We start from the raw sequence: 17,315 nt of genomic DNA on the forward strand, positions 1-17,315 counted from the left end.
TTTCTTTATTCTGCTCTGCAGTAGTTATTTCCACTATTTTATCTTCCAGGTCACTTATCCGTTCTTCTGCCTCAGTTATTCTGCTATTGATCCCATCTAGAGTACTTTTAATTTCATTTATTGTGTTGTTCATCATTGCTTGTTTCATTTTTATTTCTTCTAGGTCCTTGTTTACTGATTCTTGCATTTTGTCCATTCTATTTCCAAGATTTCGGATTATCCTTACTATCATTATTCTGAATTCTTTTTCAGGTAGACTGCCTATTTCCTCTTCATTTGTTAGGTCTGGTGGGTTTTTATCTTGCTCCTTCACCTGCTGTGTGTTTTTCTGTCTTCTCATTTTGCTTATCTTACTGTGTTTGGGGTCTCCTTTTTGCAGACTGCAGGTTCGTAGTTCCCGCTGTTTTTGATGTCTGTCTCCAGTGGCTAAGGTTGGTTCAGTGGGTTGTGTAGGCTTCCTGGTGGAGGGGACTAGTGCCTGTGTTGTGGTGGATGAGGCTGGATCTTGTCTCTCTAGTGGGCAGGTTCATGTCTGGTGGTGTGTTTTGGGGTGTCTGTGGCCTTATTATGATTTTAGGCAGCCTCTCTGCTAATGGGTGGGGTTGTGTTCCTGTTTTGCTAGTTGTTTGGCATAGGTTGTCCAGCACTGTGGCTTGCTGGTTGTTGAGTGAAGCTGGGTGCTGGTGTTTAGATGGAGGTCTCTGGGAGATTTTCACCGTTCGATATTATGTGGAGCTGGGAGGTCTCTTGTGGACCAGTGTCCTGAAGTTGGCTCTCCTACCTCAGAGGCAGAGCCCTGACTCCTGGCTGGAGCACCAAGAGCCTTTCATCCACATGGCTCAGAATAAAAGGGAGAAAAAGTAGAGGGAATTAGTAGAAGTATGAGGAAAGAAAGAAGGAAAGGAGGGAAGGAAGGAAGGAAGGAAGAAAGAAGCAAAGAAGGAAAGAAGGCAAGAAGGAAAAAAGGAGGGAGGGAGGGAGGAAGGAAGGAAGGAGGGAAAGAAGGAAAAACAGAAAGAAAGAAGGTACAGTAAAAATAAAATAAAGTATAATAAAGTTATTGAATTAAAAAATTCTTATTTAGAAAAAAAAAAAAAAGGGACGGATAGAACCTTAGGACAAATGTTGGAAGCAAAGCTATACAGACAAAATCTTACACAGAAGCATACACATACACCCTCACTAAAAGAGGTAAAGGGGGGAAAATCATAAATATTGCTGTCAGAGACCACCTCCTCAATTTGGGATGATTCGTTGTCTAAAGGAGGGAAGGAGGGAAGGAAGGAAAGAAAGAAAGAAAGGACGAAGGTAAAGTATAATAACGTTATTAAAATTAAAATTGATTATTAAGAAAAAAATTTTAAGAAAAAACCATGGACGGATAGAACCCTAGGACAAATGGTGGAAGCAAGACTATACAGACAAGATCTCACACAGAAGCATACACATACACACTCAAAAAAAGAGGAATAGGGAAAAAAATCATAGATCTTGCTCCTAAAGTCCACTTCCTTAATTTGGGATGATTGGTTGTCTATTCATGCATTCCACAGATGCAGGGTATATCAAGTTGATTGTGGAGCTTTAATCCGCTGCTTCTGAGGCTGCTGGGAGAGATTTCCCTTTCTCTTCTTTGTTCTCACAGCTCACAGGGGCTCAGCTTTGGGTTTGGCCCTGCCTCTGCGTGTAGGTCGCTGGAGGGCGTCTGTTTTTTGCTCAGACAGGACGGGGTTAAAGGAGCCGCTGATTCGGGGGTTCTGGCGCACTAAGGCCGGCGGGGAGGGAGGGGCACTGAGTGCGGGGCGGGCCTGCGGCGGCAAAGTCCGGCGTGACTTTGCACCAGCCTGAGGCCCGCCGTGCGTTCTCTCGGGGAAGTTGTCCCTGGATCCCGGGAACCTGGCAGTGGCGGGCTGCACAGGCTCCGCGGAAGAGGGGTGTGGAGAGTGACCTGTGCTCGCACACAGGCCCCTCGGTGGCGGCAGCAGCAGCCTTAACGTCTCCCGCCCGTCTCTGGAGTCCGCGCTTTCAGCCGCGGCTCGCGCCCGTCTCTGGGGTCCGCGCTTTTAGCCGCGGCTCGCGCCCGTCTCTGGAGTTCCTTTAAGCAGCGTTCTTAAACCCCTCTCCTCGTGCACCAGGAAACAGAGAGGGAAGAAAAAGTCTCTTGCCTCTTCGGCAGGTGCAAACTTTTCCCCGGACTCCCTCCCGGCTAGCTGTGGTGCACTAACCCCTTCAGGCTATGTTCAAGCCGCCAACCCCAGTCCTCTCCCTGCGCTCCGTCCGAAACCGAAACCCGAGCCTCAGAACCTCAGCTCGCAGCTCCGCCCGCCCCGGCGGGTGAGCAGACAAGCCTCTCCGGCTGGTGAGTGCAGGTCGGCACCGATCCTCTGTGCGGGAATCTCCCCGCTTTGCCCTCCGCACCCGTTGCTGTGCTCTCCTCCGCGGCTTCGAAGCTCCCGCCTGCGCCTCCCGCAGTCTCCGCCCGCGAAGGGGCTTCCTAGTGTGTGGAAACTTTTCCTCCTTCACAGCTCCCTCCCACTGGTGCAGGTGCCGTCCCTATTCTTTTGTTTCTGTTTTTTTTTCTTTTTTTCTTTTGCCCTACCCAGGTACGTGTGGAGTTTCTTGCCTTTTGGGAGGTTTGAGGTCTTCTGCCAGCCTTCAGTAGGTGTTCTGTAGGAGTTGTTCCACGTGTAGATGTATTTCTGGTGTATCTGTGGGGAGGAAGGTAATCTCCGCGTCTTACTCTTCCGCCATCTTCAAGGTCCCCCCGACTCTGTACTTTGTCTGATATTAAGTCAGTGTATCAGCTTTCTTTTTGTATTAATTTCCATTCAAATTTTACTATTTCTATATCCTTATGTGTAAGATGTTTCAAGTACAAGTGCTTTTAAAAAATGTGTTGTGATAATCTTTGTCTTTTTTAATTTAAGAGTGTACTGCATTTAAATATAACTGATTTTGGTACCTTCTATTATTTCTTTACAATTTGTTTTTTTCCTCATCATTGCCATCACTCATTGTAAAGTGAGTATACATCCTGCTTCATTGACTTTAGATTTCTCCATTTGTCTTTGACCATGGGATGTGGGTGCAGTTATCTCTACCTTCTGCCTACCTGTTCTTCATCTTAGGAACATCATATTCCAGGTAAGATGTGCTCTTTCAGCCAGAGTCCCAGGATAAGAAGATAGGAGGGACAAAGTAGAAGCCAACTAACAGCCTGGAGCTGAGCTCCAGTTAAGAGTCTAGAGTTGCGAGCTCCACTTAAGACTACAACTAATAATAACTAATAGTTATAGAGTTTTAACCTGTGCCCAGCACTTTCAATGTATATTTTATAGGTGCTCTCATTTAACCCTGACAAAGAGCCTCTGGGGCTGGTGTTATTATCTTATGTTACAGATGAGTACAGTAAGACCAAAAGTTTAAGATATTTAGTCAGATTTGCAAGGGTAAAAAGTAGTAGAGCTAGGCCTTGAAACCAAGTAGTTTTAACCTAAAGCCATGTTTTGTTTTTTTTTTTTTTTTTCGTTTTTCGGTACGCGGGCCTCTCACTGTTGTGGCCTCTCCCGTTGCGGAGCACAGGCTCCGGACGCGCAGGCTCAGCGGCCATGGCTCATGGACCCAGCCGCTCCGCGGCATGTGGGATCTTCCCGGACCAGAACACGAACCCGTGTCCCCTGCATCGGCAGGCGGACCCTCAACCACTGCGCCACCAGGGAAGCCCTAAAGCCATGTTTTTGACTACTGTGCTATGTTACTTCTTTTGAAGTCTCGAGAGTGGTTTCCAATTTCTTTAATCAGTTCTTTTCTATTGCCCTTTCAGAGGTTCTGATTTCCCATTTGTCCTTCAAGTTCAGAAATTATAGGAGTCTTCCCTTAAAATAAAATTCTCACCCATAAAAAGAAATTAAATTGGGTCATTTCTAGAGACATGGATAGACCTAGAGAACTGTCATACAGAGTGAAGTAAGTCAGAAAGAGAAAAACAAATATTGTATATTAACGCATATACGTGGAACCTGAAAAATTGGTATAGATGATCTTATTTACAAAGCAGAAATAGAGACAGAGATGTAGAGAACAAACATATGGATACCAAGGGGGAAAGAAGGGATGGGATGAACTGGGAGATTGGGATTGACATATACACTATTGATATTACGTATAAAACAGATAACTAATGAGGACCTAATGTATAGCACAGGGAACCCTACTCAGTGCTCTGAGGTTACCTAAATGGGAAGGAAATCCAGAAAAAAGGGGATATATGTATACATATAACTGATTCATTTTGCTGTATAGTAGAAGCTAACACAACTAACACAACATTGTAAACCAACTATACTTCAATAAAAATTAAAAAAAAAAAAAAATCTCGCCTTTTACATGTAACCAAGGCCTACAACACTGGTAGAGAACATACTTTTTGATCAAGTGTCTCTCCCTTTCTCTCTTTTTAATATAGTCCCCTTAGGTCTCTATGGAAGAAGGCTTGAGTCTGTCCCAAGAATATAACCATGTTTTTTTTGAGACCTCTGCAGCCCTCAGATTCTGTACTGATGATACCTTCATGGCTTAGTGAGGGAGATCCACAAGGAGTCCATGCCATCCTTGATGGAAAAGAAACTGAAAAGACAGCCTATGGAAGAAGTTAAAAGGCTCATTGAACTGTGGTTTTCTCAGGGTTTTTGCCCAGTAGTGGGATTGCTGGGTCATATGGTAGTTCTATTTTTAGTTTTCTAAGGAGCCACCATACTGTTCTCCATAGTGGCTGTATCAATTTACATTCCCACCAACTGTGCAAGAGAGTTCCCTTCTCTTCCCTAGATTTTTTGATGGTCATTCTGACTGGTGTGAGGTGATACCTCATTGTAGTTTTGATTTGCATTTCTCTAATGATTTGTGCTGTTGAGCATTCTTTCATGTGTTTGTAGGCAATCTGTGTATCTTTTTTGGAGAAATGTCTATTTAGGTCTTCTGCCCAGTTTTGGATTGGGTTGTTTGGTTTTTTTTTTTTTTTTTGATATTGAGCTGCATGAGCTGCTTGTAAGATTTGGAGATTAATCCTTTGTTAATGCTTTGTTTGCAAATATTTTCTCCCATTCTGAGGGTTATCTTTTTGTCTTGTTTATGGTTTCCTTTGCTGTGCAAAAACTTTTAAGTTTCATTAGGTCCCATTTGTTTATTTTTGTTTTATTTCCATTTCTCTAAGAGGTGGGTCAAAGGATCTTGCTGTAATTTATGTCATAGAGTGTTCTGTCTATGTTTTCCTCTAAGAGTTTTATAGTGTCTGGCCTTACATTTAGGTCTTTAATCCGTTTTGAGTTTATTTTTGTGTATGATGTTAGGGAGTGTTCTAAGAATCATGTACCACATGTTCATTGCAGCTCTATCTACAATAGCCAGGACGTGGAAGTAACCTAGTGTCCATCAACAGATGAATGGATAAAGAAGATGTGGCACATATATACAATGGAATATTACTCAGCCATAAAAATGAATGAAACTGAGTTATTTGTAGTGAGGTGGATGGACCTAGAGTCTGTCATACAGAGTGAAGTAAGTCAGAAAGAGAAAAACAAATACTGTATGCTAACACATATATATGAAATCTAAGAAAAAAAAAAAAGTTCTGAAGAACCTAGAGGCAGGACAGGAATAAAGAAACAGATGTAGAGATTGGATTTGAGGACACAGGGAGGGGGAAGTGTAAGCTGGGATGAAGTGAAAGAGTGGCATGGACATATATGCACTACCAAATGTAAAATACATAGCTAGTGAGAAGCAGCTGCATGGCACAGGGAGATCAGCTGGGTGCTTTATCACCACCTAGAGGGGTGAGATAGGGAGGGTGGGAGGGAGAGGCAAGAGGGAGGAGATATGGGGATATGTGTGTATGTATAGCTAATTCACTTTGTTATAAAGCAGAAACTAACACACCATTGTAAAGCAGTTATACTCCAATAAAGATATTAAATATATATATATATATATATTTTAAAAAGGCTTATTGAAGAAGAGAGAAAACATGACATGATATCCTTGCTTCTAACTCCCTTACTCTCACTCTCAATATTTTCAGTCAAGCAATTCTAGATATTGTATTGAGCTTTAATATTCTCCCTCTCCCTCCACCACTTGCTTCCTATCTCTCTCTCTCTCTCCCTCTCTCTCTCTCTCTCTCTCTCTCTCTCTCTCTCTCTCACACACACACACACACACACACACACACATTCAATATCTTCCTATAAGTAAAAGCAAAATCTGCATAACTGTACCTCTTGAGATAGTTTGTTTTGCCCTTAAGAGTTGGATGGATTTTGTCAATCAGCCAGATATGTAGTTTAGTTTTTACAATAAATTACTAAATAAAATTGACATTCCAATTGCCTCATTTCCCTTTAAAAACTCTAGCTTCATTTGGTATGCTGTCTGGTTATAGAGAAAATACTCAGAATTGCAGACTGAATGATAAAAGGCTCAGGGGATCTGCCTTTGCCTGATAAGTCTCCAGTTGTTTGCATTTCAGGAATCTCAGTAAATAATAAAGAAGTTCAGGAAACAATTCAGATCAGGAGTCTGCAACCTGGTCTTTCTTAAGTGCAAAAGCCATGCTGCTTTTCCTTGAATGCTTGAGATGAACCTTAGATGAATTATTAATAATAGGAGCTAGTTGTGGGTCATTCGAGGGCTGAAATAAGATATCCCCATATTTACAGTGCTCTGCCCCATCAGGATTCAGCAAAATTATCACAGTGAAGTCACCGGGCTGTGGCAAATGGATACTGTTTTTATAACAGTAAGAGAGGCTTCTATGAATCTGATGGTTCACATACTTCCAAAAGGACATCCTGAAACCTCTCAGCAAGGAGTCCCTATTAGGACTGAGTAACCTGAGTTAAGACCACCTGCAAGGCAAGAGGCTTCTTGACTCCAGAGACCCTGTTTTCTCCGTTTGTTGCCAAAATTTTCTATCTCTTCTTACTGAAATGATGAAACACCATCAGTTAGAGGGCTTTTTTCTTGTTTGTTTTAAAATGGATCATTTTGTAAATGAAATTGTCCATATACTTATTTATCCCATTGTGCTAAGTGGTGTGTTCAAACTCAAACTCAGAAAGTACCTTACCAGAAATAACAGTTCTGACTGTTTAATAGACCAGAGTTAAAATAAAAAACATAAAGAACAGACAGCTAAACATGAGGTGGAATCCATCAAACTAATCTTCATGGGTTGGGGACAGTTTTTATCATAAATTAGAGAAAAGGAAGGACTAAGGCCAGAGTTATCATTAAACATGCAAGCACTTATTATTTTATTCACAATGCTTCTGGCACTGGATAATCTCTGAGAATGCAGGAATGAATCAAGGTTGTTTAACACTACTTAGAAGACTCACTTGTGGAATAAAAATGGGATTATAAATTTGTAGATAAGAAGACACATTTTATATCGTAATATAGCTACAGCAAGAAAGAATAGAGATTGTCATTTTTCAACCACTGGACTAAAATCTTAGCCTTTCAGAATATTGTACTTATGGATCCTTTTATTGCTTGGGGCCAAGGCCTTTCTCAAACCCACATGGACTTCACTGTTCTTATTCCTAAGCTCTGGGATCAAGGCAATCAGCTTGCATTTATTCACTTGTTAACTGCTTCTACTCTGTCCCTTTGGATTTTTCTCAACCCTCATCTTCTACGGAGTAGGGCACAATCTACCGAGTTTTCCCTGTCCCATATTACCTCTAAAATCAAATCCACTATATCTTTTCATTCTAAGGTATTCATAAGTAAGGAGAAAAACCAAAATATTTTTTTTAAAATGTGGAGATGATATAAAAATAACAAGATTCTTATAGCCATAGAGCTGGTCTTTACTTCCTCGTTTCCTTTGCTCTAAATGTTTAATACTCTGCTTTTATACTGATAAAATGGGTTAGTACATTATTTTTCTCCCTCAGCTACCCTGACCCCTGGAACTCTTCCAAGTTTGGGAAGACTCTGTGCATACTGCAGTCCATTAGATTGTTCTGTTTGCTAGAAGATGCAATCTAAGAAACAGAGTAGTTGGCACCTAGTTTCATATGACAGACCTACATCTTTGAAAACCTGATGACTGCCCTATCTATGAATAACAGTAGTGTTTGACATCTTTGAAAATCTGATGACTTCCCTATCTATGAATAAAAGTAGTGTCTGACACCTTTCTTTAAACAACTAAAAGTCTTTGTAAATTTTATTTTACTGTCAGCTTCCTTGCCTTTGGCTCTAAAGTTTTGTATCTCATTTCTCTCTTGTTCCTTCTCTTTATACTTTTCGAGTCCTGATAAATAATTTACATGGTTTAGAAATTCTTAGAGAGGTTTAGATTGTGGAACAGTTACCAAGTCCAACCGTTTCATCCTGTGGAAGGAAGGAGGTCTGTAAATGATCACTCAGTGAAACTGCATGAATTTGAAATAATTATCACCAGCAGAGAGAGGCAGACTTTAAGTATTCTTTTAAGCCAGTCTGCTAAAAGGAAGTAAATGTTCTAGAAGAATAAAACCTAGTTATCTTTGCCCAAAGACTATTGACTCACTCTCTTTGATATGACCTAAATTCCAAGATCTCATACCTGATCACTATCCCTGAAAACTTCTAACCAGACCTAGGATACCTCAATCAATCTCAAAGCTTGAAGAAGAAAAGCACAATGTGTACATACCTACATAGCCAAAGGAGTGTCAAGAAACTATGAAACAGTAAGCATCCATGTGCATTGTAAACAAATATGTAGTCACCCAAGACAATTTACCAAATAGTGACAAAATGCGAGCTATGTGCAAGCACTTTTCTAGATACCACTGGGTGTGTGTGCATGCATGTGTGTGTGTTGGAGAGGTACTATGCAATTCCAAATACATTTTCTGCTCTCTAGAAATATATCATCTATTTTATGTATTTTTAATTAACTGGTCTGGTGGGTCCCCATAATAAAATAATTTGCCAGATTGTACACAAATGACAGTTTATAATGAGCCTTGGAACTTGTGTAGAAAATGCCAATAAGAAAAAAACATGGACAGCTAGAGCCAAGCATTATTCACAGCTGTTTTATTTCTCTACAACTTATCTATTCTTTCTCATGCGTCCTTGACTGATGGGTAGCTGGGGTGAGGAGGAACTGAATTTTGGTTTAATCCAGTAATTCAGTGCTAAGCTAAGGCAATAATTTAAGAAACATATTTAAATAACACAACTTCTGCATGGGACACTTAGGCCAGTTGTTTTCATTCAAAGTTCTGCCCTGTTCACTGTCCTATCCAAAATTGCACCTGAGTGTGGGGGAAAGGTGTGGCTTATGCGACCTCATGACAGTAGAATTTCCTCCTCTCATCTTCTAAGTCCTACAGTATCCTCTGTATCGTTTTTGATATTTTTAACCAAGGGTCCGGCCTGATTCTTTTTTTTTTTTTTAATTTATTCAATTGTCATTAGAACACTTAACATGAGATCTACCCTATTGACAAATTTTTAAGTGTACAATATATTATTGCTAACTATAAGTACAATGCTGTACATCAGATCTCTAGAGCTTCTTGCTTGAAAGTTTGTGCAATTTGATTAGTAATTCCCCATTTCTCCCTCCCCCCAGCCCTTGGTAACCATTTGATTCTGTTTATTAGACTGGTTTACTCAGAGGTATGTCAAAGACAGGCAAGTGGGCCCATGATAAATAGGCACTTTCTACTGGAATACATGAACTGGTCCCTTTGCCTTTGGGTCTCAAGGTCCTTCTCAACACAGTCTCTTTATTGTTACACCAGATCGCTTCCAGTCCATTTCTGCCAGTACTTTTGACTCTCTTTGGTATTATTTGCATGTCACACGTAGGCCATGGGGACTCCTGAGCATTGTCTCAATAAAGCTGTTACAGCTCTCTGCCACCACCTCTGTCTAGCTCATGTGGGGCTGCCCCAGGGAGTCCAGTTTACTCCTAGCATTCCTTAAAAGTGAAATATAAATAAAGACCAATCAGAATGGAGACATAATGTAAACAGTAAGTGTGTTCATAACTGTGGGAAATTCGGTCACTAGCCCCAGTGTTTTCAAACTTCCTTGTGATTGTTTGTAAGCAACCTCCCATTAGTTGGCTTGGAAGGCATAGAGTGGAGGATTAGGAAGAGGATGCTACTCTATGACCCATATGCATTGTTACTGTCTCTCTTCCACAAGCCATCTGGTGGAAGGGGAGTAGGCTACTTACTTATTCTTTCTCTAAGTAACCCTTCAACAACAGGCTGGCACCTAAAGTAAATAAGAAAACAGAATTTGATTGTCAAAGATGAGAAATGAGTTTCTTATTTTAGGGAGCTTCTGTTCAGTGAGTGGTACACATTGAATAGACATTTTTCCAAATAAGACATGCAGATGGCCAAACACACATGCAAAGATATTCATTATTAATCATCATTCATCAGAGAAATGCAAATTAAAACCACAATGATGTATCATCTCACACCTGTCAGAACGTTTATCATCAAAAAGACCACAAATAATAAATGTTGGCTAGAATGTAGAGAAAAGGGAACACATACAATGTTGGTGGGATTATAAATTGGTGGAGCTACTGTGGAAAACATTATGATAGTTTCTCAAAAAATAGGAATACAGATACCGTATGACTCAGCAATTCCATCCTGGTGTACATTCAAAATAAAAACAAGAACATAAATTTGAAAAGATACATGCACCCTAATGTTCATAGCAACATTGTTTAGAATTGCCAAGATATGGGAGCAACCTAAGTGTCTGTCAACAGATGAATGGATAATGAAGATATGGTATACATATACAATGCATTACTATTTAGCCATAAAAAAGAATGAAATTTTGCCATTTGTTACAATATGGATAGATTTGGAGGGTATTATGCTAACTGACATAAGTCAGAGAAAGACAAATACTGTACAACATCACTTATATGTGGAATCTAAAAAAAACAAACTAGTGAATGTAACAAAAAGAAACAGACTGACAGGTACAGAGTACAAACTAGTGGTTACCAGTAGGGAGAGGGAAGGGGGAGGGGCTAGTTGATAGTGGGGGATTAACAGGTACAACTACTATGCATGAAACAAATAAGCTATATGGATATATTATATATCACAGGTAGTATGACCAATATTTTATAATAACTATAAATGGAGTATAAACTTTAAAAATTGTAAATCATTATGTTGTACACCTGTAACTTTATATAATATTGTAAAAAATATGAAAACCCCATCTCAATAAAGTTGGTACATATTTTTTAAGAAAGGGTAAAAAGCCATGGATCAAGAAAAATTTCAAGATAGGAGAATATACCTAAACATATTTTAAAACAAAATGATCCCTGTTACACATGCACCAACTAAGACTAAGCCTCTTGAACTATATTTATAAAAATTAAAGTTGTAGTTCTTCTAGTTTGGTTGTTTACATGTTACTAGAGAATGTTCTAACATCTACCTGGCCTAAATCGTCTACTGTAAGGTTACATTTGAACACTTCCACTTGGCCTAAGGTTTCCCAATTAGAGTTACTATTTGGGTTTGGATGGCAAAAGTGAAGTTGTTCTTTCAAGCCATCCATATACTATTAAATACAAATGTTAGAAAGTACAAAATTTAGTCTTCTATTAAAATGTCAAGAGCATAAATATATTTGTCATATAATCTTGTTGCCAGTTGTAAAAGCAGAGCAGAAGGGACTGTGGTGGAAAGGACAAAGAATATGTGAATTTTTATCAGTAAAAAAAAAGAGTACCTAGACCATTCATCATTTTCAGGTCTAAGTAGCCTACTGGGAACTCTGGACATACAGGATTTAACAAAGGAATCAGAGTCCCCAAGGTAAAAGGATTATTAAGGGGAGTAAAGGGATGCTGGTCACAAAAGCAGGGTAGGAGGTAAGAATGCAACACAAAACTCACACCAACAGACTATTATCTACTTCATTCACCTTTTTGCTTCAGTCCAGCTCTGTCTCTAACACACACACACATGTACACACACATAAATATATCAGTATAACTGTCACTCTTCAAACTATTGGTGTGAAAAATTAAATATTATAAAAAATAAATCGCATCAGTGCTCACTTCAACAGCACATATAGTAAAATTGGAACAATACAGAGAAGTTAAGCATGGGCCTTGCACAAGAATGACATGTGAATTTGTGAAGCATTCCACATTTTTAGGCCAGAAGGGAGTGCACAATGTATTTAAAGTCATGAAAGGGAAAAACCTACAACCAAGAATATCCAGCAAGACTCTCATCCATATTGCATGGAGAAATTGAAAGCTTTGTAGACAAGCAAAAGCTGAAAGAATTCAGCACCACCAAACCAGCCTTACAACAAATGCTAAAGGAACTTATTTAGGTAGAAAAGAAAAGGCCACATCTAGAAATAAGAAAATTACAAAATGGAAAATCTCAATGGTAAAGGCAAACCTATAGTAAAGGTAAGAAATCATCCACACACAAACTAGTAGGGAAGTTAAAAGACAAAAGTAGTAAAATTATCTGTATACACAATAAGCACTTAAGGGGTATGCAAAATAATTACATGTAAAATATGATATCAAAACCAGGAATCATGACAGGAGGGGAGGACAAGTGCAGGAGATTTAAAATGCTTTTGAAATTAAGAGATCAGAAAACTAAAGCATTCATGTGTGTGTGTATATATATATATATATATATATAGACTGCTATACCAAAGCCTCACAGTAACTGAAAAACAAAAATCTATAATAGATATAAAGACATAAAGATAGTCATCAAACCACAAGAGAAGAGAAAAAAAAGGAGAAACAGAAAAAAGACTGACAAAAACAAATCCAAAACAATTAACAAAGTGTAAATAAGAATACACGTATAGATAATTACTTTAAATGTAAACAAATTAAATGCTCCAACTAAAAGACAAAGACTTCCTGAATGGGTACATAAACAAGACCAGTATATATGCTATCTACAAGAGACACACTTCAGATCTAAAGACAAATACAGACTGAAAGTGAGGGGATGGAAAAATGGTATTCTATGCAAATGGAGATAAAAAGAAAGATGGAGTAGCAGTATTTATATCAAATAAAATAAACTTTTAAATAAAGACTTTTATGAGACAAAGAATGACACTTCATAATCATCAAGGGATCAATTCAAGAAGAAGATATAATAATTGTAAATATACATGCACTCAACACAGAAGCACTTCAGTGTATAATACAAATATTAACAAACATAAAAGGAGAAATTGACAGTAACACAAAAAATTGATAAACCTTTAGCCAGATTCACCAAGAGAGGGTCCAAATCAATAAAATCAAAACTGTAAAAGAAGTTACAACTGACACCACAGAAATAAAAAAATTGTAAGAGACTATTATTAGCAATTATACACCAATAGAATGGACAACCTAGAGTAAATGAACAAATTCTTAGAAAGGTACAATCTCCCAAACTGAACCAGGAAGAAATAGAAAATATGAGCACACCAATTATCAGTACTGAATTGAATCAAAAACAGTAATATAAAACTCCCAAAAACAAAAGTCCAAGACAGATGACTTCACAAGTGAATTCTACCAAATATTTAGAGAAGAGTTAACATCTATCCATCTAAAACTATTCTAAAATATTTCAGAGAAAGGAACACTTCTGAACTCATTCTATGAGGACACCATCACCCTGATAACAAACCAGACAAAGATGTCACAGAAAAAGAAAACTACAGGCTAATATCACTGATGAATATAGATGCAAAAATTCTCAACAAAATACTAGCAAACCAGCTCCAAAAACACATTAAAGGGATCATACACCATGATCAAGTGGAATTTATGCCACAGATGCAAGAAATTTTCAATATCTGCAAATCAATTGGTGTGATACAGCACATTAACAAATTGAAGAATAAAAACAATATGATGATTTCAATAGATACACAAAAGTGTTTTGACAAAATTCAACTATTTATGATAGAAACTGTCCAGAAAGTAGGCATAGAGGGAACATACCTCAACATAATAAAGGCTATATATGACAAACCCACAGCTAACATCATACTCAGTGGTAAAAGCTGAAAACATCACCTGTAAGATCAGGAAGAAGACAAGGATGCCCAGTCTGGCCACTTTTATTCAACACAGTATTGGAATTCCTAGCCACAGCAATCAGAGAAAGAAAAGAAATAAAAGGAATCTAAGTTGGAAAAGAAGTAAAACTGTCACTGTTGGCAGATGACATGGCAACATACATAGAAAATCTTAACAATGCTACAAGAAAGCTACTAGAGATCATCAATGAATTTGGCAAAGTTGCAGGATATAAAATTAATATAGAAATCTGTTGCATTTCTATACACTAAAAGCTAAAGATAAGAGAGAAAAATTAAGGAAAATGTCCCATTTTCCATCAAAAATAAAATAAAATACCTAGAAATAAACCTACCTAAGGAGACCAGAGACCTGTACTCCAAAAACTATAAGACATTGTTGAAAGAAATTGAAGATGACACAAACAGATGGAAAGATACACAGTGTTCTTGGATTGGAAGGATCAATATTTTTAAAATAACTACACTACCCAATGCAATCTACAGATTCAATGCAATTCCTATCAAATTACCAATGGCATTTTAAACAGAACTAAAAGAAAAGATTTAAAAATTTGTATGGAACTACAAAAGACTTTGAATAGCCAAAGCAATCTTGAGAGAAAAGAATGCATCTGGAGGAATCAGGCTTCCTGACTTCAGAGTATATCACAAAGCTACAGTCATCAAAACTGTATGGTACTGGAATAAACAGAGACATATAAATGATTGGAACAGAATAGAAAGCCCTGAAATAAACCAACTCACCTATGGTCAATATGGTCAATTAATCTATGACAAAGGAGGTCAGAGTATACTATGGAGATAAAGACTGTCTCTACAATAAATAGTACAGGGAAGACTGTACAGATACATGTAAAAAAAAATGAAATTAGAACATTCTCTAACATCATATAAAAAAATAAACCCCAAATGTATTAAAAACCTAAATGTAAGACTGGATACTATAAAACTCCTGGATGAAAACAGAGGCAGAACACTCTTTGACATAAATCTCACCAATATTTTTTTGGATCCATATCTTAGAATAATGGAAATAAAAACAAAAATAAACAAATGGGACCTAATGAAACTTAAAAGCTTAACTATAAACAAAACAAAAAGACAATCCACATAATGGAAGAAAATATTTGCATACAATGTCATCCACAAGGGATTAATTTCCACAATACTTAAACAGCTCAATATCAACAAAGCAAACACCCAATCAAAAAATAGGCAGACGGGGCTTCCCTGGTGGCGCAGTGGTTGAGAGTCCGCCTGCCAATGCAGGGGACGCGGGTTCGTGCCCTGGTCCGGGAAGATCCCACATGCCGCGGAGTGGCTGCGCCTGTGAGCCATAGCCGCTGAGCCTGCGCGTCCGGAGCCTGTGCTCCGCGACGGGAGAGGCCACAGCGGTGAGAGGCCCGCGTACCGCAAAAAAAAAAAAAAAAAAAAAAAAAAAAAAAAAAAAATAGGCAGACGATCACATTTCTCCAAAGAAGACATACAGATGGCCAACACGCACATGAAAAGATGCTCAACATCACTAATTATTAAAGAAATGCAAAGCAAAACTACAATGAGATATCACCTTACACTGGTCAGAATGGCCATCATCAAAAAGTCTATAAATAATAAATACTTGAGAGGGTTTGGAGGAAAGGGAATCCTTCTACTCTGTTGATGTGAATGTTAATTGGTACAGCCACTATGGAAAGAAGTATGGACGTTCCTTAAAAAACCAAAAATTAGAGTTAACATATCATCCTGCAATCCCACTCCCAGGCCTATATGTAGAGCAAACCATAATTTGAAATGATGCATGCACCCCAGTGTTCATAGCAGCACTACTTCCAATAGCTAAGACATGGAAGTAACCTAATTGTCCATCAACAGATGAATGGATAAAGAATATATGATATATATACATACTATAATACTACTCAGCTATAAAAAAAGAATGAAATAATGCCATTTGCAGCAACATGGATGGACATAGAGATTATCATACTATTTGAAGTAAGTCAGAGAGAGACAAATATCACTTATATGTGGAATCTAAAATATGACACAAATAAACTTATATAAGGCAGAAATAGACACAAAGACATAGAAAATAAATGTATGGTTACCAGAGGGGAAGGGAGGTAGGGATAAATTAGAAGTGGGGGATTAACAGATACAAACTACTGTATATAAAATAGATAAACAACAAGGTCCTACTGGGAAGTATACTTAATATCTTATAATAACATATAAGGGAAAAGAATCTGAAAAAAAAGATATGTAGTTTTTACTATATCTCCCAGTTTTAGTAAAAATTATCTCAAAAGAAGAAAAATTTTGTTTTCTGATATACCTCACATGTGACAAAGATAACAAAATAATTTAATCTTCTGACTCTGTTGCAATCAGGGCTTCATTCAGCTTTCTCTAGAGGTTTAATTAAAACCAGCTAATAAATAAAATAAAAATATGGTTTCTGGAATAGATCCATAGTATCTCTTTAAAATACATAAAATATGAGGATGGTTTACCTCCCTTTATAGGTTAGGGAAATAGGACCCTGAAAACATTGCTATTGGAAGTGACTCCCTCCAGGGAAGTTAATTAGACAAGGGAGTGAGACATCAATTAAGGGAAGTCGGCCAAAGGTTTTAAATTTATTGCTGGGAGAAGTGCTGGACTTGCAGCAATTAGAATCTGAATTTATGTGTTGAAAAGGTGAAGAAAAATAAAAGTACTACCAGCATGCCACTATCCTGATGATGTTTGGGAAGATTAAAACAACTATAACTCAAGAGTTTTCTGTTCATACTGAGTCTGAATCACAGAATTTGTGACTTTCAGAGGATATGCTAAAAAAAATGTTGGGCTGAAATAACAGATGACTCATGAATTCACAAGAACTCAATTCACTAACAGATAATTCAGCATTGAATTATTCATATATTTATTCACTTAATTTTTATTAAAATATACTTAATTACAATATTATATTAGTTTCAAGTGTATGACATAGTGATTTGATATTTTTATAGATTATATTCCATATAAAGTTATTGTAAAACATTTGTTATATGCCCTGTACTGTACATTACATTCTTGTAACTTATCTATTTTATACCTGTTAGTTTGTACCTCTTAATCTCCCTCACCCATTTTGCCCCTTCTCTCAC

At 37.9% G+C, this 17,315-nt stretch overlaps 1 non-coding gene across 1 annotated transcript; it reads left to right on the plus strand.

Moving 5' to 3' along the window:
- Positions 1-12,122: 12,122 nt before the first annotated feature.
- On the plus strand, positions 12,123-12,229 carry LOC137204245 (U6 spliceosomal RNA). Its single transcript, XR_010933483.1, has one exon. It is a non-coding gene; the product is annotated as a U6 spliceosomal RNA (small nuclear RNA).
- Positions 12,230-17,315: the final 5,086 nt, after the last annotated feature.

Source organism: Pseudorca crassidens, chromosome 12 (assembly GCF_039906515.1).
Source record: "Pseudorca crassidens isolate mPseCra1 chromosome 12, mPseCra1.hap1, whole genome shotgun sequence".
Taxonomy (NCBI): domain Eukaryota; kingdom Metazoa; phylum Chordata; class Mammalia; order Artiodactyla; family Delphinidae; genus Pseudorca; species Pseudorca crassidens.